This window comes from Aulonocara stuartgranti (genome assembly GCF_965226115.1).
Source record: "Aulonocara stuartgranti genome assembly, chromosome: 11".
NCBI lineage: Eukaryota > Metazoa > Chordata > Actinopteri > Cichliformes > Cichlidae > Aulonocara > Aulonocara stuartgranti.
Genome location: NC_138947.1, coordinates 16447027 through 16465071, shown reverse-complemented (window position 1 = coordinate 16465071; position 18045 = coordinate 16447027). Strand labels below are relative to the sequence as shown.

The following is an 18045-nucleotide window of genomic DNA, read 5'->3' as shown; positions in this document are numbered from 1 at the left end:
CATCTTTCTGGGATTTACTTTAACTGGATTATTGAGTATGGATCAAGATGTTAAACGTGATTCTAAACTTACTATAGGTATGAACATGAGAACAAAAACTTATCTCTAGAGTAAAGCACCAAAATGTTTAGGAAATCCATTTAGAGGTGCCCCCGGTAACAATTTGATAGACAGCTAATCACATATAGTTGTATTTTTGGAACTAAGTTAGTAACTTGACCTTTACTATCCGTTTGCACAAATGAGGAGAGCAGCTACTTATACATATCCATCTGTGTGTCAGCTGGTTGGCTCATAATGAGTGAGGGATGCATTACATTTTGGTGAGGCTGTAATCGTTTTGAACTTATGAGTTTACAGTGAGTACCTTTATAACCACACTCAACCTTTTGGGAATTGAGGGGAATTGTTTTACGATTTTTACTCAATAAGAAAACATAGTCCAGTTTAGCACCAGGGTTTCTTCCCTCCATAGACCAGTGCTGTTGTAACATGAACTGAATGTTGCCCTGCTGAAATAGGAAAGACATCATATGGATGGTGGCATATGCTGCTACAAAACTTGTATACATTAGCATTTATGGGGCCTTTATAGATGAATAAGACAGCCATGCCTTGTTGCATCTCCCATGTAGTACCATTATGGATAGAGGCTTTTGAACCATCTACTGAGAAACTATATGGCCATCTACTCTTAAACCCAGGGTATGGGTTCAAGTTTTCCCACTTTTCTTAGGTGAACCTTTAATTTATTTAATAGGCAATTATGGACCCTGTGACAAACTGTGTTCACTCATGATAGGTTTAGGAAGAATTCTGGAGTCCACACAGTGATTTATACGGCTGTTTGCAATGCAGTGCTGGCTGATGACTTGAAGATAACAGGCTTTAAATATTGGTTTTCAACCTTGTTCCTTTTTTATTTTTTAGAGAGATTTCCTTGGATTCTACTTCTTCCTTCAATTCTCCCTGGGGTATAACATGCATTGGAAAATATCACATTCTCTGAAGTGTGTCCAGATTTTGTCCCTTATTTTTCCAGACTTGTGTTGGGTTCAGTAAAAACATTCTGCAGAAATCTCTCCTCTAGTTGGGACACAAGCTCTTCAGGTCTAAAAATGCAGCTCAAGTAATTGGAAATAAAAGGTTTATTCTAATTTTTGCTTTAGAAAATGATGAATGGGAAAAAGTACATCAATTTAGCTGCACCCTTTTACAGCCCAAACCATTTCCTCTTCCCCAAAACACACAAACAACACACAGCCCTTGTATTCAGTCCTCTGAAGGTTGCAGACCCAGAGCCGCCACCAGGGAACACCCAATTACATACACACAGTCACACAAACACACGTTAAAAAGCTGCACTGTAGTGTTAGGTGAGAACACAAGGCACAGTGAGTACAGAGACAAAATGGTTAAAAACTGATTCATCTTAAAAACATAGGAGGGGGAAAAAGAAGAGAAAGTCATGACCAAATGTTAGCAAGAAGCATATTTGAACGTTTCATCTAGCACCTCTTTAGTATAAGGACTCATTTACATTCATTCTTTTCTATTTAATTTTGTTTAAATAGCATAGTACCTGTATGTATTTAGTGTAGGAGGGACTAATGATATAGAGCTTTACATTCTATTCTAGCCCAGAGTCAAGACTAAAGACAGTCAGATTTGGATAAGTGTTGTGCTTTTTACAGCAAGTTTCCTATTATAATCTGTATACAGTGCAAACTATGAAAAGGTGTCAGCTATTCAGCTTTGCATCGCCATTTATACTCCGGTAATTGTACCTTTACTATTTTTTAACCAGTGTAGACAAGAATATCCTGTTATAGCAATATTAAATTCTCAGGATTATTACATCAATGTAGTTACATAACTTGTAATTTGTAAGATATTTGATAAACTCACTATATTAGCTTCTTCTAAAAAAAAAAAGATTCATGAAATCCACAGAGTTTCTCAGTGTCTTTTCATACTTTAAGTACACTTTTTGTGCCATTGTAAACTTGCTCACATATGCGGTTTTGCATGTTGTCTGTTAAGTAGGAACAAATAACTCACTAAGTGGTTAGAGTTTATAAGGAAATGTGACTGTGTAGATGATCATTATTTGATTTATGGCCTGATTTCAGTGTATGTGTTCAATAGAAGATAAGTGGGGTGAGAAAGACATGAAAGTCACCGTGAGCTCTGGTAAAGAGAGGGAGTGAAACAGTGGGTAAGATTGCAAACAGGCAGAAAGTGAAACTGGGAGACAGGCAGAAAGTGAGAGAATGTGTTCATTCATGGCCATTTCCAGTGGGCTGCAGGTTGAGAAAGGCCAGTGTTGAAGCAACATGCGTAGGAGGGGTTAGCCAAACAGAGAGACACAGGCCTGCCAGGGCCATGAACGCACATCTGCACGGACATACACAAACATGACACAGAGGGAAACGTCTCCTCTTTTTCACACCCATAGACCCAACCGCCAACGCCATACTAAAGTGAGACCATCAAAGATACCTTATCATGCCACTGAAGAAGTTCTGACACCATGACGACAATGATTAGTGCTGGAAAAACATATCTACGCATTTACTGGAAAGATAAAATGCTGTGGACGTTTCTTAACACACTCAAGTTTTAACAATAGGTGCGTGAGAACAAAAACTGAACTGAGAAAGAAAATCCTGGGCAAATTTAGCCATTCCTATTGACTTCTGGTTACTTCTGTTTGGCAAAAAGTGCCCAGAACTCCTGAACAATTTTGGCCATTCCTATTGAGTTTAACCAAAAATAACCAGAAATAATTAGCTTAATTTATTTAATCAGTAGTAATACCTATTATAAAGGCTATTATGGACATGTTGCTACTGTATTATGTATATGTCCAGAGGGTCATAATATGAAGTAGGATTTGGGCTTAACCAGCTAACTCCATTACTAATACTGTGTTTTCAGTGCTGTGAAAGTGGTCAACTTTTAAAACGGGGTACATTGCTATGGTAACTTATGCAGACTTACAGGTACAAAATAAATGTCTACTAACCAGTCAATTCACCAGAAAATTGCATCAGCAATCTTGTAAGATCCATGGAGCTCAGTGTACAGTAAGAGGTTCTAAAGTTCACATATACCAAGTAACTGTTTGAATTAGATTTTATATTTATTCTTTACTTACTCTCTGACCATCAAACCGCACTGGAGTTTTAGCTGAAAAAATGAGCCAACAACTGTCTTAAAGTGCACAAACTTACTATACTGGTATAGTAGTTATAGCAGTTATTTATAGTAGTTTCCCCAATTATTACTGACTAAATGTTTAAAGAATATAAACATTCATAAAATGCTTTTAATACTGGTTCTCAGCATTTCACTCTCCTTATTACAGGACAGCGAAATCTGAGCCTTTGTTATTGTTATGTCTTGGTTGATTTCAGAGGAGCTGCAGTACAAGTTCACACATTGAAAGACAAACTGGGGTAGGCAGAGGGAAGCTAATTGCAGGGTTAGGACTATGAAGGGACTCCTCTGACCAGAATGAGCCAAGTGGTGCATTCCAGCATATGGCACAATTCAGACAACAGATGGATACAGTCTTGGTCTTGAGCAATAACCAGACCCTCTGCCCATCACATACATTACAGGATAACTGGCATAAGCTCTAGGCTGCAAGTGTCTTTCCAGTCTGATACAGGCGTTGCTAAGGGGAAAAAAAGGAAGGGTGTGAGTTTTTGAACAGAGCGTCCCAGAAGCGCGGAGATCAGGTCCGGTGCTCCTGAGTCGGCAGCTGCCCACCACCCCTCCCTTCCATCACATTCCAGTACTAACTAAGTGTCAGGTGGCATCAATCTAATGATAGCCATCAAGCGTACGTGCCTTTGTGTGTGTGTGTGTGTGTATGTGTGTGCATTAGGACCTAGCACGTATATGGGAGGGGGCCATTCCTATGTTATTGTAGAGAGCTGCTGGTAAACTTGTGTGTTTGTGTGTGTGCTCTCTGACAGCTGGTCTTTACAAAGCATTCCTCTTCATCTCAGACCATGCAGACGTCTAACACTTCAAATTGGAAAAAAAGATGGGAGGAAAAAAAAAAAAAAAAAGCAGCAACCAGCCTGCACAGTTTAACATTTTATATTTCCACCAGGTCACCAAGGTTTTGCTGCAGCATGATAACACTTGCATCAGCTCTCATGTAAACCCCACATTCACTTGCAAGACATTAAAACAATGAGCTTTTTAGCACAACTCCTATGACCAAGAAGAGTGGAGTCGTCAAACTGTGACATCACCCCAAAATCTGCATTGCACCTGTCAATCAAACTCCTGCAATCACATGGCAGTGGCTGTCAGACCCCTGTGTTATAAATAAGTTTAAATGATGCACCGCAGAGGAGAAATGGCATGGCAACATTTTTAAAACCAAGAACTAAAAGGTTCATTATCCAAAGAAAAAACACATTCAGGTTACTGAACCACAGGAGCAATCTCCACTGCAACATTATGTTAACATAATATTATGCAGACATTTATTTACAGAGCTTAAGAGGTCACCCCGAACCATGCCGCAGTTTGAAAAACTAGTGCCAGCAACAAGAGGAACGCTATAAACCTGTGGAAGTATACGTTCAGCCAAGTGTGCACAGAAAGATAAACAGTGCAACACTGGATGAATTTTGATCATTTGCTATGGACACATTTTATTAACATATGTGTTCAGAAGAGATGTTTAAAATCCATGCTTTACATAATAACTTGTGTCTGACATGTATTTCATTTTTGCACACGTACACAGAAATCAATTCAATTCCCGAATTCTAAACTACCTCTGCTTCTTGCTTACACGAAAATCCCAAATCTATGATTTTTGGTCCACTCTTAGTAACTGTGCACTGACACTTTTGAAGTTCACAACACAACAACAAGGAGTTTACAAACTAGTTATGCTATCACAAAATCATCCTTACACATTTGATTTGATCACAGTAGTTTTCTCTCCTTAGAAATTGAAAATGAAAACCGCTTAATGGAGTAAAACTTTAGCATGCTTCCTCGAACACAATGGAGGTCAAATGTAATGTAACAATAAACAAAATACACTTTTGTCTGGAGGGGAACTTTAGGATCCCTTCTTTTCTTTTCATGTTTTAGTTTAAAAAAAAAAAAGTTGAACTATTGCAGTAAAAGATTTCATATTTCTGCAACAAACCACACTGCTAGTCAGCCCCATTGGTGATGTCAAATTTGAAGTTCTTAATCAGAGAGATTAGAAAAGGTTTTCACACCAGGTCAAGGGTTTGCTGATATTTTGAAAGTGCTTTAAAAGTCAAACTGAACCACCCAAGAGATTGTGAGAGAGAAAAAAAGGAAGTGTGAGCAAGTGGCTCTCAAGTTGGAATAAGTAAATATCTGATAGAGTAAGAAATTATTCTAAGTGAAAATATGAGAAATTTGTGAGGAACCAGTTGATGTAGACACATACATCCTGTACTGAAAACACTAAATTTAGATAGATGTAGACTTGTTTACAATTACTTGGTGCACCTGGCTACAGAATCCATTGTATACACATATGTCACTGCTCCCTTCTTATACTTGGTCACAATAGGTTGTGTCCTGTTCTCTATATGCTATGAGGGTAGCATCCAAAAATAACCCAACAGCTAATGGCCATTGCCTGCTGTGTTTGTACTGCTGTATGGTTTATCTGGCTTGCTCATCAGGCCTCAACCTCATTAGCACTAACTGGGGGATTTCTAGCAGTATTGCTGCTCCTCCACTCCCCCAGTGGCTTATCCTTGAGGAGCCTGAGAAAAGACTAGGAAAAAAAATGGACAAGGTGGCAAATGGGGAGGCACACAGACAGGAAGTGGGTGTAATTTCCTCAGGAAGCTATCAGAACCATTTCCTGTATGACCTATCAGATGCGAAGAGAGAGAGGAAGCGAGACAGAAAAGAGATGAGAATGAGTGAGACAGTTTGAAAAGAAAAAAAAAAGTTGGTGCCCACAAGTGTTTCCGCATGAAACATGGTTGTCAAAACTGAATCAAACAAACCTCCGGTCCCGCTCATCTCTTAGTTCACATGGGAACCAGATAAGGAAGTTAATGCAGTGCATAAATGAAACCCAGTGTTGAACAAATGAGGAACAGAACTCAAATGATAATGGTGTGAATAGGGGCAAATGGCCTTAAATTACAGGGCCTGGCTATACATTGTGCTCTGACTTGCAGCTAAAACATATTCAAAATATTTTTTTCCAACATTATATATATTTAAAATAAAAGCTAAATAAGACACTTAGACATATCAGACTGATCTAAAAATCTGGTTGATTGTTTGGTCAATATGCTCTCATCCAATTAAATTCCCATTGGCGAGACAACAGCAGGCACTGCTACAATAGCTTTTCATGACTAACTCATTGAGCAGCAGGAGAAACAAGCTGCTTCTGAAGAACACTCCCAAGTTTTCACAACTGTGGACTTACTCAAACCTTATTATGAAAACTAGCTTGATTACATTTTCTGAAGATTTGCTTAGACTTGGCTCCAAACTGACGCCACATCAAATAAGACAGCAGTGTGGCTGCATTTTGTTAAATCTACTGTGCAAAAAGTCAAGTTTGGACTTTCCAGTAGTTGTTATATCACAACGCTGCTACCAACAAAAGCCTGACATCTAAAACTGGTAACCTGACTTTCCTGTATTAGGTCTAGTCATCTCTTGTGGTTAACACTTAAGGCCAAATGTGGCCACATAACAAAGGTAGCGGCTCGCTTATCAAAATGTAAAATTGGCCGGATATGAAAAATTGTTTAATAAGTTGCACATTCTTCAAATGTACCCACTTATGCAGCACAACCATTTAACTGTTTAAAGAGCAGGCATGGCTTCAGTGGATCAGGATTTTTCTTTTGTTAACTACACACATGTTAAAAAAAAACCTCCCAAAAAATGATTATATGTATTACATATATCCTGTTTTAGTGATCTTGGAATCTAAAGCTCTTGAATAACTAAGAAAGCAAGAAACCAAACAAAACAAAAAACAAACTGTGGCTATAAGCACCAGTATATAGTTTATACTGACCTTATGGAAGACAGAAGAAGTAAAACCAGTGGTCTGGTAAGGAAGGAGGTGAAGGTGGAGGAGGAGGAGGAGAGGGAGTGTGGAGCAGAAATTAAAAAAAAGAAAGAAAGAAGGGACACACTTCAACAGGAAATTAAGAACAAGGCTGCCACGATGGAAAAACAGAGAAAACAGGCAATGGAAACATAAATGTGAAACACCCTGGAAAGAGTAGCAAGCATGTAAGTACTGAGAAACACTGTTAAGAGCATGGCCCTGCACCTGAAGGCCGACAGAGTATACATCTGCTCTTCAGCAAGTATAAACAAGCATGCACACTAGATTCTTCCAACCTTGACCAAATGGTTTTAGCTGCAGCTGGCAGAGCTGACAGTAAGCTAGCACCTCAGGATAAACAAAACCAAAGGGAACTCTTGACTGTAGAGCATGTGCTGTGTGTTGGGATGTCAAGTCCACACAGATGTTTAGATTAACAACTTAGCCGACAGCCGGCTCTATAAAGAAAATAACTCAACAGTTTTAAAGTCTTTCAGCTCATCATCACATTATCTTTGAATGTTTAGCCAGCACAAAATTGATGTGCCAGCACAAAATTGATGTGGCAACACATAAAGCCCCGATGTTGTGTTTATACATCTTTATACTTAATAAGCATCCTGTGGTCACAAAAAGGTCACAGTAAGATCCATAGGAATTTGGACACATTCTTTTGTAATTTTGTGTCTGTGCACCATCACAGTTGATTTAAAAATCAAACAGTTAAGATTTGATTGAAGTGCAGACCTTCAGCTTGAATTTTTGGTGTTTAACAAAAGTATCGCATTATACACATTTTTATATATAAGCCCTATTTTTATAGGCTCAAAAGTAATTGGACATCTAACTGACAAGCCATGGCCAGCTGACAAAACAAAGACAAGATTCAACTTGTATTTGGCATCTTTTTACCGAAACTCTCAAAGCGATGTTGATGAAAGCGAGGGAGGCTGTCATTAGGCTGAATAAACAAAATAAACCTATCAGAGAGATAACAAAAACTTGAGGAGTGGCCATATCAACAATCTGGTACATTCTTAAATAGAAGGAATGCACTGGCCAGCTCAGGAACACCAAACAGCATGAAAGACCACAGATAACAACTGAAATGGAGGATCACTAATCCTTTCCCAGCATCTAACCAACTCAAGCCTTGAATTAAAACATAAAGTTTGCATTCCAACCACATCAGGTTCAAACCTATGGACATGATGGCATATAAATCGAACATCCACAAGTATGAAAAAGTGCAGGCCTAAATGCACATGCACTGAAAGGCTGTGTGTTAGTGGGCTGGAAGGAAGGAGCAGGGTTTGAGCAGAACACGTGTGAGGTGTAAAATGCCTCAGTGCAGTACAAAGAGAGTGTTATTTAATTTGTATGACTCATGGGCATTACTCCTGCAGAGATCAGCTCAAAGACATAGGAAACAAACATATCTGATTAAAAGTCATATTCTCAGCAATAAGACATTTCAGGATAAGTAGTCCTGATGTGACTGAATGTCACATTATGAATGTTGTGTGAGATAAAAGGGCAACAGAACAGAAGTCTGAGCATTACATGAGGGCAAAGTTATCCTTGAAACCTTGTCACTAGGCAGGGAATGAGCAAAAAACAAAAAAAGGCTACCTGTGACATAATTATGTTGCACAGCAGCGTGCATGCACAGGGGAAGTCGGTGCATCAGTGCATGCGCAATAAGGGAGTGGCTCATCAGCACTGAAGAGGTAAGACTGCCTTTTCTCCTCCTCTGCATTACCACAGCTTTCGTCTACCATTCATTTTTTCCCCTCTGTGACTTTCATCTCTCTAAGTATATATTACTTTCTTCTCCTCTACCTCTGGCGTTAAACAAAGTGGCCCCTTTTACACTCACTTCTAAAACAGCCAGTGCATTCATAGCTAGTAGACAAGGGTCAATTATGTAATTCAACAACCATTACGTAGTGGCTAAAATAAGATTATGGCCAACAGAGCGGGCAAAGCACAGGCAGATTTTTTTCTTCATTGCTTCACAAGATCCTACATTGGCCACTGGACTGTTGCAACAGTCCAGTGACCTTTATCTGGACAAAACCTCTGCAAAGAATCAATGACCTTCTTTTCATATGGTTTTAGTTGAGCAGATTCAGAGGTTTTTAATGATGCTGGACAGAACCCCCCAACCAACTCTCAGCGCAATACTCCTCAGTGTTTGTTAGTTTAAAGAGGTTAACAAGGCATCCCATATAACGAGAGCTATAACCTCCCCTCCATGTCCTCATGCACACATATTCATGAAGGCTTAACAGACGTTTGATTCATTTTCTTGTCGCTCCTCAGAGCTAAAGCATACTTCACTTTCCTACTCTCATAACCCTCAACTCCAAGCCAAAAACGCCCCATCCCCTCTCTCTCGCCTTATCCCCATATAGAGGTCACTGGCTTCATGGAAACAGTTGATAGGCTGAGGCAAATCGACTGGCATGGATTGGCAGTTCACAGTGAACCTCTAGCTTGTCCTAACTGCTTCCATGTGTGTGTGTGTGTGTGTGTGTGTGTGTGTGTGTGTGTGTGTGTGTGTGTGTGTGTGTGTGTGGAGCAGTAATTGCTAAAAACCAAACACAGACATCTCTGATTAGCATTTTCGGACCAAAACAACTCCCGACTAATTCACAAGTCTGTTGCGTGCATTAGTGTGTCCACTGTAGGTTCGTTTGCTGCTGATTTTAAGACTATACCAAACAAAGCCAGAAATGCCAGGGAACAGGATGAATATTTCTGGAAGGAATTTAGCCTGCCCAGATTCAAAGCTTCTGAGGTTAACATTGCCAAAAAATGCTTGTGTACTTGCACACAGGCGCACCTTGGTTCAGGATGCTTCAAACATCATTCTCATGGTTGGCAATGAAGATTTTTCTAAGAACACAGTTATTCAAGTGTGAATTGATATGTCAATATTATTGACAGTTATCAATATAAAAACTTAAAGCAAACACTGACTGACAATACATTTGGGAGGCTATAGCCAGTAGCATTCCAAGTAATGAAATACACATGTTGAGAAATAATATTTCTCAAAGTGTGCCTGCAGTTTAAAAAAAAAAAAGAAAAAAGAAAAAAATGAAAAGAGTGCAGCAGGACTGCAAATATCCCCACAGGCTTCTTTCTTGTCAAAATCCGGTCTCCAAATTAGTTACAAGTCATTCAGCTAGAGATTATGGTTCTTGTGCCTTTTTTAAAGACACAGATGCCAATATTCACTGGCTCCAATTTTGCCAACAGAAATAATTTCCTTCTTTCACATATGCACTGTAGCCTTGAACCTTTCTAAACATTACCCAACTAACATTACATGTTAGTTTCCTAGTAAGAAGCTTGTGTGATGTCCAACTGAACCAATGTGAGACTGGCATAGGTAAATTTTCTGGTGAACCGCAATGAGAAAATGGTTGTCTGGTGTGCTATGATCCGCACGACCAATGCCCTTGTCTAAACCAAATGGAAGAATCTGCAGAACTGTGACTGGATATTTAGTGGATTATCTCACGCTGTATGCTACCTCTAAAAAAGTGTAACTTGGGTCATATTTTGATCCGATTCTCTTACTATACAGAGCTCTTACATTAAAAGACTGCTGGCAAAACAACCTTTGAAATACATCAACTCCAACTTTGGAGAAAGGTTTCCATTTTTCACTGCTAGGACTGCAGTTAAAAATGGAAACACTGGATGGAAAAACTGGAGCACAGTATAGAGAGCACCCCCAAAGCGGCCAACCATAGTGAAATAATGCACTTCTTTTTAAATTTTTATAGACCATACATTAAACTGATTATTGAATTATTCATTACTGAAAATTGACCTGTCTCCAAAGATTTTTTACCACATTGTAAACACAACCAAAGGAATGAATGATGATGATATCACAATAAATGAAGGAAATTTTAAAAGCTACAAAAAGCAAAAATGTGAATTGTGAAAATACAACCAGATACAATGGTTAGCTAGTCATTGGGGCTGGTTTAGTTAAGATATAACTAAACCAGCCCCACAGCTCTGTGTTATTAACTAGAGCTGCATGTATAGAGCCACCAATGTATCAGTCGGCCGATGCACTCCAATGATTTTAACTTTTGCTAATCTAGCAGTGTTAATTTTGACAGTTTTTTTTTTTTTTAATTTAGTTTTAGTCATAACCTTTTGACTAAAACTCATAATTTGGGCATCTAAATTATTTTCTAAATTTAAATTGTAAATGTTTGTTGTCTTTTTCTGGTGACAGTGGCTCCACTCAGTTTACAAAGCAGCATCTTTCCCTTCACATCAGCTGTGAAATTTCTGCTCTTCCTCCCAAGCGTTGACATTTTGCTGTGTTTTCTTGAGAAACCACCACCTCTGCCCCCACCTCCACCTTGTTTGTCGGCGGCATATCAGATGTGTGCATCTAGCTTTACTGCACAAAGATATTACTTCTGATTGGATCACTTTCAAACTTGTCCCTCCTTTCTATACAGCCAAATTAGTTTAGTTGCATTTTTATTAGTTGAGGAAAGTGTTGACACATTTCATCATAATTTTTGCCTTTGTGCATTAGTTTTTATTTAGCTATTGTCTTGTCTTGCATTGTCAGGAAAAAAAATGACGACAACTATTGGTCAATGAAATCAACACAGGTATGTGGATGTTAAAACCCTCATAAATTCAAATTTAAAAAGTAAATAAGAGATGGAAGAAACACCCTTCAGTAATATTATAAGAGTTGATGTTGCATAGTTTGTCCTCAAAAGGGCAACTTCGCTGATGGAAACAAGTGTTTGGAACACCACAAACACAACAACAACCTGATCCCGGCAGAGTTGGAAAGAGTGTAAAGGAATAAATAAATGTTTATCTTTCATGTGTATGAAAGAAGAAAAAAAAACATCGGCTGATATAAAATAATATCTCATTCTTTAAATCTCTAAATATCGGTGTCAGTCTCCTGTATCAGTTGGGCTCTGTCATTAACAAAACAACAAATTAATATTTCATTTTTTAAATATTTCCAATTAACAAACAATGCTATACTATAACACTCCTAATAATAGGAACACTTAGTTGCAATGCTACTACTTTTATCAGGGGCCTATTTTTAAGGTCGATAGATAAAGCTCTAAGAATAAGCTCCATGTATTAGGAGAGGTATCTGAATTATTTTCGGTATGTCACAATAATAATCTTCCAGTGTACCGGTACTTCACAAGGAATGCTTCAAGTTCAGAGCCACATTTCTGTGTGTGAAAACTATCCAACTACCTAGCCAGCATAAAAGACGAATCCCTCATCCTCTCCTCTTGCTTTTTCTGGGGTTTCTCTTTTTAATTTTTCCCTTGAACATGTATGAAGCTGTAAGGCTAAATGTGCACCAAACATCACAGTTAAAAGTAATACATTATGTAGGGTAGACTAGCAGTGGAACAGTGTAATCAAAATATAAATATAGAAGTTGCCATTATTTAAAATGACAATGGAAATGATGACTTATTGTATAACACAGGATGAGCGATTGTTTGTAAAGAGCTGTGTGCTAACACACAGCCAACACACTGTCTCCACACACTTGACTGGAGGACCTTTCACCCCACCAAGCCCCCACCATCTTTCACTCCTCGAGAGTAAACATAAGAGTGGAGTCTGGTCTCGCTTTTTCCACTCTGACCCTCAAATGAAAGAGCTCATTCTCTGCTTCTTCACTCCCTCACCCCCTGTCACATCGGCCTTCCAGCCAGCCCGTCTGACTCACATTTGGACAGATAGATGCAAGTCTTTCCATTTTCTTTCTTTTTCATACGAGACGCTTAAGCTCCTGGAGACAAGGCTGAAATTGCACAAAAAACTCCTATCATCAGTCAGAAAGCTCATAAGGATTCGTGCTGCATTCATTTTGAAATCAAAAGGGCTGCTTCATTTGCAGCGGGACATCACTGCTGCACACATATGACTCATAAGTTGCAAATCCACTTCGAGCACATGCAGTTTGAGCAGAACATAAATGACAGCAGAGGGAAGACGGAACTTAACAGGTGAGAAAAACAAAAACAAAAACAGACAAGCCAAGTAAAAACACAGAAGAAGCCCAGAACAGATACATTCTGGTCTATGCTGGAAAGCCATAATGACACATGAATAATGTATTACTCAATTAAAGGGGAACTCCCACATGTAGGCCACATAGGCACCATAAATACTCATAGAAACATACTGCTCGCTCTCTATTACGCTCTTTCTTATTTTCTGACACATATGCGCTATTACAATGATGGATGCTCATATTAATCATGAGCATATATGCAAATGATTCAGCGGAGGCAAAAGCTCACAACGTGAGACTGGTCTAAACATTTCCTTTCAGCGAGCACTGATAACCCCTAATAATATGGTCAACCTGTAAGCACTGCAGCCCAACCCACCTACTGTTCAAATCCTTTGTTTGCAAGAGACTGCCAATCAGAAGACAGTCAGAAATAGATAGGTCCTGAAATGTGTTGCTCAGGGGTGGATGTAGAGAGAGAGACTGCACTGAAGCCCAGTACAAGACGACACGACTTTAGTCTGAACTGTGAATCACGCAAAGCTACACAAGCAAAGTCCAAGAATAAAAATATGATGTTGCAAAGTGCCTCCTTTTTCTCTTTATGCAAATGCAACAAAAAGGTACAGGTACAATTTCACAACCGTGCAAAAACAACAACAACAACAAAAACTATGCAAAGAAGCTACAACATTATATCTATGCAGCCAACAAATCTGTGCTGTTATTGATGTATGAGAGATCCATGCAAACCAATGCAGAAGTAGTTACAATGACACAATAGTGTTGTGCCTTGATCAGAGGTCATATGTTGCGGTTTCACAAAAACTCACGTCACACGCGCCGAAGAGCATGAGCACCTTCCTGTTCACCATCTCACACAGTTGTTTGGAACTTCACCCCACCTCACCTAGTGAGCTCATTCAGGAGGAATCAGGAGATTTCTGACTCACAGAGAGAATAGCAGGGAGTCCACTCCATCTCTCATTATCTGCTGACTGTTTGTCAGACTATCTTCAGCCAGAGAAGAATACCTGTGCTCCCTTTGAAGTCAGAGCCCAAGTACAGTAAATTATCATTGTGCTAGCAATACACCACCAGGCCCTTAGGACAGCTGCTGGCTGTTCCACTGAAAGTGCATTACCCGTCATTCCAGTTGTTTGGTATCGTTCACATAGGCTAAACAACAACTGAAAATGGCTCACTGTAGCGATATCCTGAGTTTATCTTCCTCCTCACTAAGAAAGAGGGGATATGGCTGAGTTTATGTAGGTCTAAAACAATAGAGAGTGGAAGAAAGAGAGGGAGAGAGCAGTGCAGCAACTCAGATTAAATAGCCAACACTCCTTTAAAAGGAAGAGAAGGTAGCCTTTGGGCTCCAGACAAGCCTGCACTTGTAAAATGTAGCGAGAGAAAGATGACAAGTGCAGTGCACCTCTAGTCTAACAGAGCGTAACAGGAAGTGGCAGAGCCTGCTTCACATGGGGCCTCTGGGGTGCAGCGGCTGACTGGGAACAAGTCACAGTCTCTAAAACCGCCAGCTCCAATGCCCTTACCACACAGGCAGAGTCAAATAATGGGCAATAAGCATCATCAAAATTTAGGGTGATTCTAAGGTGGCTTTGACTGAGCTCATGATTGGTGACTTTAAAAAAAAGCCTGGATAAACTGCCCTGACAACTTGTTTAAAAGCAACCGTTTTTCTTTGAGGACTAATTACTAACTTACAGCTTACTGGCATACACAGCCCACACTACCCTAGCATCCTCTGTCTAGGGTAGCATGAGATACTGAAGCTGTACTAGATGCACCACTAGATGTACAGTAATTATAGTTTCCTGTGAGCACAGGAAACTGTTGCCTGTTTTGCACAGGCAATGCACTTGGTGAGAGAAAAAACATCACCACTGGCAATCAATTACATACAGACACTAATTATTGAACTTTGTCTGCATTGAGACCCCCAGTCTATAGGCCGATCTGATAAGTGAGTTATATAGAAACAGGAAGCAAAGGGGGAGGGGGGAAAAACTGGGAGGGATAAGACAGATGCTACTTTTCATGTTGTGGGAAAAAAGTGTCGACAAATAAATGAGAGGAAAACAGAGGAATTGATCTGGTAGTGGTTTCCTAAGCCTCTATAATGTGCTGAGAGTATTTTTTGTATGTGTGTGTATACTTGCATCACAGGCTGGATATAATAAAAACATTTATGAGGTAAAATACACACAGGTTCACACTGTATAGCTGTAACAACCAGATTACCCATATGATACATTTCATAAAGATACTATTTCAAAGAAGATAAGAAAAAAATACATAAAAATTCTCAAGGTCACAAGCTATAAACTTCCCACTGACTAGCTCAATACAAAACATAACTCCATTTGAGAATATTAAAGTGATTTGTAGTTTGGGCTAAACCGAAACTGAGGACAGTCGTATAAAATTTCGATGGCTTTGCCAAAAAATACACAAAGACAAGTTTGCTACCTTAAGTTTTTTTTTCTTTTCTTTTTTCTTTCCCCTGTTACTCCCATGCCTTTGTTAAACAAGTTCACAAAATAAACCTGTGGCTATCCCAGTGCTAATGAAAATGGCCAAAATGTTGAATAAAATCGTCTGCAGATGGGCTTTGATCGCACAGGACGAGATGTCGTGCAGTGAGCCGAGTACAGCATTCCTGTATGCGGACGCTATCGTCTGCCGCTCTGGCTGTATGGGGGGGAAGCCAGCGCCAACAAATAGCCAAAAACCACTCAAACTATAGCACTGAAACCCGTAAAAGTCCAAAAGCGTGATAATGTTCACAAGCATGTGAACATTATGAATGGTGTACTTACCCGTAAATACAGAGAAACCGACAGGCGAGACGTCTAAGAGGTTTCCTGTTCGAAGTTGCCGTGTGTCAGTGGGAAGAAAAAAAATAACATTGTACGCGGAAGTACACATAAAAAAAAACTGAGTGATTAACCGCGAGGGGGGGAAGTTACAGTGTACCGCTTCGAAATTATCGAGTACGCAATAAATAAAAGTGGCTATATTATAACTTTTTGTCAATTTACGTGTGTTTTAAGGTTTGAATGTTATATAAAAACGTAACAGTAACCCCTACAAACGGCTTGTTTCCGCACTGTGTTACACAGTAACCTGTCCCCATTAAGAACCTACTCTCTGCAACACAAGAGAATTTTATTAGCACGGTGTTTATGGACCCTTTATATTTGTGTAAACACGAATTCGCTTACTACCATTTAGAAATATCTAGACGAGATACCCAAAAAGTGTTATTAACACAATACAAAATGAAACCCTTCCTCTGTCTATTGTTTACTTAGCCAGTCCACTACTTACATGAAACCTGTTAAACCCATTCGTCTTCAGTTTTCTTTTATAATTAATGTTGCAGCAAAAACAAAACAGTTTTTTCTTTCTAAAAATGTGTATTATGTTCTGAACAAAGACCGACAGTGTAAAGCATAAATTATTGATATGTAGGATGGTGTCAATCTCTGTATCTGCTTAGAAAAAAATTATCTTCACTACTGCGAAGCTAAGAAATCAGAAATGTCTGAAGGAACTATGTCTGCGGGAAATTAAGTATTAATATGAATTATTTATATTTTACAGGCTTGAACTCTCAAAAAACTTTTCTCCCTGGTTTTCTCGATGCTTCACTTATTTTCCAGCCTTCTGGCGCCGCACTGTGGAGAAATATGATAACGACCAGGCAACAAATCTACACCTAACGATATATGTGTGTGTGTGTGTGTGTGTGTGTGTGTGTGTGTGTGTGTGTGTATTGACTGACTGAATGAATATTTAAGTATTTATTTTTGCTCTACATTGAGATTTTTTGACCCTGAGATAAAAAGGGCAAACGTTCCAAATACATCTAACAATAAAGATTTAGAAGATTTGTTTTTTTTTTCTTACATTAAGGCAACTGTTTCTTGTAACATGAGTAAAGTGTTTACATATACAAATATAATGTCTGATTAATATGCACTGTGTTACATAAATAAAAAAAAAATGTAGCAAAATAAACCCTTAAATGTGTATTTGGGAATTTTTTGTGTCACTAGTCTGAAAGAACACATTGTAGATGCAAATAATGTCTCCAAATTGACCTCTAAATCATTAATACATGTCTCTACCTGTACTGTGTCAGCTTATAAATTCTCTTTGACCTTTAAATCTTTTTCCAGGTTGACAAACTTCTTTGAAAATTAATTTAATCTCTCCCTGGATTAACGTAGAAAAGTAGTGAGGCCTAAGCGCTTGGTGACAAATGATGTACACATGACGTGGATGCCACATATACATTAAATGATCTGAACTTTAATGATGATGTTACTATTTTCTGTTGCACACCTTTCTAAAAGACTCACCCTCTATGTCTGCAGCCCCACTCCTTGTGTATTTGTCAAACAAATTTAGTTACAGTTGATAATGACAATTGCAAATGTTTTGTCTAGTGAGTACCAGTGATCATCACAAGCACAGTGACGTTTCTTGTTTGATAGTGAGGTGTTTTTTCTTTAAAATATTTTTCACATGCTGACTGAGCTTAAGTGCGAGTAATAAATTCCTCTCTGTAATACTAAGAGGTGCCTCAGTATGATTTGTGCTATTACGCAATGCTTTATAAATTCCCCCTTTTTTTGTAGATGGCAAACAAACAGTTTTAAAATTTTACATTCCCTGAATGGAATATGTTTCCTATCATTAAGTGGCATATATAAAACATCCTAACAATCATCTTAAAACATTAAAATATACATCAAAATGGTGATAACAACTTCTGCATGTGTAATTGTAATGTCTCATTTGTCTGCATTTTGCCAGCTTGTAAAAGCCAATCTAAAAGAAAAGCAGGTAA

At 38.8% G+C, this 18045-nt stretch overlaps 1 protein-coding gene across 7 annotated transcripts in view; it reads right to left on the bottom strand.

Annotated features, from left to right (window-relative positions):
- Positions 1 to 16299, bottom strand: part of arhgef1 (Rho guanine nucleotide exchange factor (GEF) 1) — a 43193-nt gene extending 26894 nt beyond the window's left edge. For 3 of the 7 annotated variants that reach the window (XM_082551802.1, XM_082551803.1, XM_082551800.1), the window contains exon 1: positions 16007 to 16299. The gene's annotated coding sequence lies outside the window, so the exon portion shown is untranslated. The remainder of the gene's footprint in view (positions 1 to 16006) is intronic. The other 4 variants (XM_082551799.1, XM_082551801.1, XM_082551804.1 and 1 more) reach the window with 2 other exon arrangements.
- Between the last annotated feature and the right edge of the window lie 1746 nt (positions 16300 to 18045).